Source organism: Alligator mississippiensis, chromosome 2 (assembly GCF_030867095.1).
Source record: "Alligator mississippiensis isolate rAllMis1 chromosome 2, rAllMis1, whole genome shotgun sequence".
NCBI classification, from domain to species: domain Eukaryota; kingdom Metazoa; phylum Chordata; order Crocodylia; family Alligatoridae; genus Alligator; species Alligator mississippiensis.
The window spans coordinates 109,490,596-109,494,356 of NC_081825.1; the positions used below are offsets into that span (position 1 = coordinate 109,490,596).

Below are 3,761 nucleotides of genomic sequence, written 5' to 3' on the forward strand. Positions count from 1 at the left end.
GCGTCGGTTTCCACCAGCTCCTGGCAGCGGGCGCGGATCCTCGCGCAGCGGGCCGCGCTCTCCGCCAAGTCGCGCAGGCATTTCCTGCAGAGCCGGAGGCTCTCGCTCAGTGCTGCGTCGCTGCCAGCGGCCAGCAGAGCAGCCTCGAACTCCGCCACGTCCTCCTCCAACTCCCAGATACGGCGGCGCGTCTCGTTCGTGGCCAGCTGGGTGTACTGCAGGCAGAAGGCTCGGGTCTGGACCTTGCCCACGTCCCACCACAGCTTCCAGGAGGAGTGGCTCGGTCTTGCAGCCTCCCACCTCCGCCAAAAGTGGGCAAAGCAGTCCCGGAAATAAGAGTCCTGGAGCAGACTAATGTTCAAACACCAATACGGTGCCCGTGCACAGGCTCTCCCCGGCAGGCTCAGTTCGCTGAAGGCCAGGCCATGATCTGATAGACCCGAGGGAGCGATGCGGCTGCTGCGCAGGAGTGGCAGGTGGTGCCTGGTGATATAAAGGCGGTCGAGGCGAGCCATGGTGAGACCGCCGGCACTCATCTTGGCCCAGGTGTACTGGCGCGCATCGGGATGCAGGGCTCGCCAGACATCCACGAGGTCTGCCCCCTCCAGGGTAGCTTGCAGCTTGCGAGCGGAGGGCAGGTGGGGCTCAGGCCCTGTGCGGTCAAGGCGCGGGGCAGTGGTGCAATTGAAATCTCCCCCGAGGAGGAGCAGGTCATCATCCTCGCTAGCGTCGCGCAGGAGGGCAGCCAAGCTCTCAAAGAAAGCGACCCTCTCCTGGCCATCGGAGGGCGCGTAGATGTTGACGAGCAGCAGACGGTGTTGCGCGAGGGTGATGCGGATGGTCAGCAGGCGACCGGGGACGACCTCCCGTGGCACCGCCGCGTCAAGCTGCAGCTGCGGCGATAAGAGTGTCACGACCCCTCGCGGAGGTTGGTGCCGTGGCTCAGGAACACCTGTCCTCGCCAGGCAGCCCGCCAGGGCGCCTGGTTGAACCTGTCAGAGTGGGTCTCTTGTAGGAAGGCGATGGCCAGCCTCTTCTGTCGCAGGAGCTCCAGGACGGCCTCGCGCTTCACCGCGTCTCGACAGCCGTTGACGTTGAAGGTGCCAATGGTTGTGGCTGCCATAGGTGTGGGTGTGGGAGAGGAGGAGCAAAGCAGAGTGCGGGTGGAAGAGCGAGCACCCAAGAGCAGAGCAAGGCAATACAGACAGGTCAGGGAAGGCCTACCGTGCCCTACTCTAGTCGAGGGACCCGCCCAGGCCCCACTCCACTCTCACCCTCTGGGCAAGCTTGTCCAGATGGTAGGCCATCTGACGTGTGCCCCGATCTTGCTGCATGAGCTTGACTGCCGCCCTGGCAGCCTTGACAAACACTTTGGGGTCCGCACACCACTGGGTGATGCGCCCCGCTACATTTTTCTGCCCCTTAGTTAGCTTCAGCAAGGAAAGGAGTCCCCCATAGTCAGGAGGGACCCAGGGGGGCTCCGCCAGCTTGGGGTGGATGTTGCCTACGGAAGAGCGGCGAGGCCGCACCCCCGGTGGGAGCTCACCTGCAACTGCAGCGTCGACCCCCTCGATGTCCAGGCACATCAGCCGCCTCTCGTCGTCCGAGTCGAGGACCGGCTCCGTGAGGACATTCCCTGTCTTCTTGGGGGGGAGGGGCCATCCCGCTCACGACGTCTCTTGCGAGACTCCGAGAGCTGGATCTCCATCTCGCTAACGTCCCCATCTGCTCCGGTAGGCTGGGGTGTGACCAAAGGGGCAGCGGGCTCTCCTGCCACCCCCGGGGCTAGGCCACCGGAAGAGAGACATTCGCCACTATCCCTGCTGCCGCCTGACTCTGGAGGCCGGGGGACAGGCAAGGGGAGGGGGACCCCTGAAGGCCCCTCCCCCCCACCCGCTAAGTCTGCCTCGTCGGTGGCTACATCCGACGGGGCGGGTGGTGTGGCAGCCGGAGCGGGGTCCGGCTCTGTAGTGGGGGGGCTCTCGGCACTGGCCAAGGAGGGGTCTGTCAGGGATGGGGTGTCCTGAGAGGCCCCCCTCATCTCCCTCTCTTTGTCGGGTGGTTGGGAGGATGCCCGAGCCCCATCATCCGATGAGGCTCCAGCACCGCAGTCCCCAGACACCCCAGCCACTTCGGCCGGGGAGGCAGGGGGCAAGGGGAGGCGTCCGCCTCTCCACCCGGTGGGGCTGCCGCACCGAGGGCAGGGGGCGCCACAGACGGGGGAGGGGGCGGTGGGGCCATGGTAGTAGCACCAGCCCCTCGGCTGGACGATGGCTTCCTGCTGGAGACCCCGGTCCCCTGAGATGGAATGGGGGGGGAAGGAGGTCGGGAGGAAGAGCTCCCAGCCTCCCTGGGCCTGCCGTGTGCCCCAGAGGTCGACGCGCCATCTCTCGGCGCTGCCGCAGGCGGCGATGGTCCGGCCGCCTTGCCCCGAGGGCACTGCGCGGCCAGGTGGGAGGAGCCCCCGCACTTGAAGCACGTGGTCTCTCCCACAGATAGATAGATAATAAACCGCCGCCCCTTGAGCGTGAGGCTCAGGGAGTGAGGCAGCGACTGGGGGCCCTCCTTGAGGAGCATGAAGACCTGCCTCTGAAAGGACAGGACGTGCTTGCCCTGAGGGTTCTTGTTTCCCATCGGCAGGCGGCGAAAAGGACTCGCAGGAACCCCATAGGCCTCGACTCCCCTGGCCAGCTCCCGATTGGAAACGTGCGGTGGGACGTTGGAAATCACCACCCTCACTGCCTGAGTCTCTAGAGGCGTGACAGGGTAGTGGATGCCCGCAATGTCCAGGCCCTCCGCTCACACCCTGTCAACCAAGGCGGGCTTGCTCAAATCATCGGGACCGTGTTCACGCGCCCCGCGTAGCGGATGGTATGCCATCCCAGGAGGGCGGCCAGAGCCTCCACGCAAGCCTCGAGCCCCACATGGAGAGGGGCATGAACCCTCAGGCCATGAGACAGTGGGAGGTCCCGAGAGACATCCTCATGCCAGCTGCCAGGCGTAGGAGCCGCCATTCCTCGCCAGGACAGGGTTAAACTGCGAAGCGCAGCAAAAAAAAAGCCTCAGGCTGACACGGGGGACTGGGACTGGGAGTGGGCTGAAAACGCCCCAAAATCGGCCTGAGGGGGAGCAGAGCAACCCCGCAGGGGCTCAGGGCAAGCCCCAAGGCAAGGGGAGATGGCAGGGACCAAGGGAAGGGGCCCTGGGGGAGGGAGGCAGCAGAAATCAAAGGGACAACTCAGGCGGGGGTGGGGGAGGGGCAGAGGCAAATGAGGCTGCCAGAGCCCAGGGGAAAAAGGCTCAGAAAGTGGGGGGAAGGGGCAGGGAGGGGGTCCCCAGGGACAGGGTGGGGAGAGGCAAGGGGTTTTTGGGGGGGGGGACAGGAAAAGGGGGGCAGGGAGTGCGAGACAACGAGCTGAAAGCACCTGAGCTGGAGGAGCTTAGAAGGGCTTCAGCTGTCGGCGGCCATCTTGAAAGAAAGAAAGAAAGACTAGCAATAATCGTGCCTCAGTTTAACCTCACAGGCTACAATACTGCCACTGCGCAAAGAAAGAAAGGAGGGCAGCTGACTTCAAAGTATTTTGGAGGTGCCTATTGGGAAGAATTTGTCCTGGAATCCCCCATACCCCTTGGGTAAGGGAGAGCTGTGAAGTCAATGGGGAAGCTGGTTTTTGGAAACACTGACAAGACTCTCTGAGGAACTGTACTATAGTTGGAAAAGAGGGGTAAAAATATTCTCTTTTATTTCTGTGTCCTTTCTC

General features: G+C 63.7%; 1 pseudogene; it reads right to left on the reverse strand.

Annotated features, from left to right (window-relative positions):
- Positions 1-3,488: 3,488 nt before the first annotated feature.
- On the reverse strand, positions 3,489-3,551 carry LOC132248908 (U4 spliceosomal RNA; annotated as a pseudogene).
- Positions 3,552-3,761: the final 210 nt, after the last annotated feature.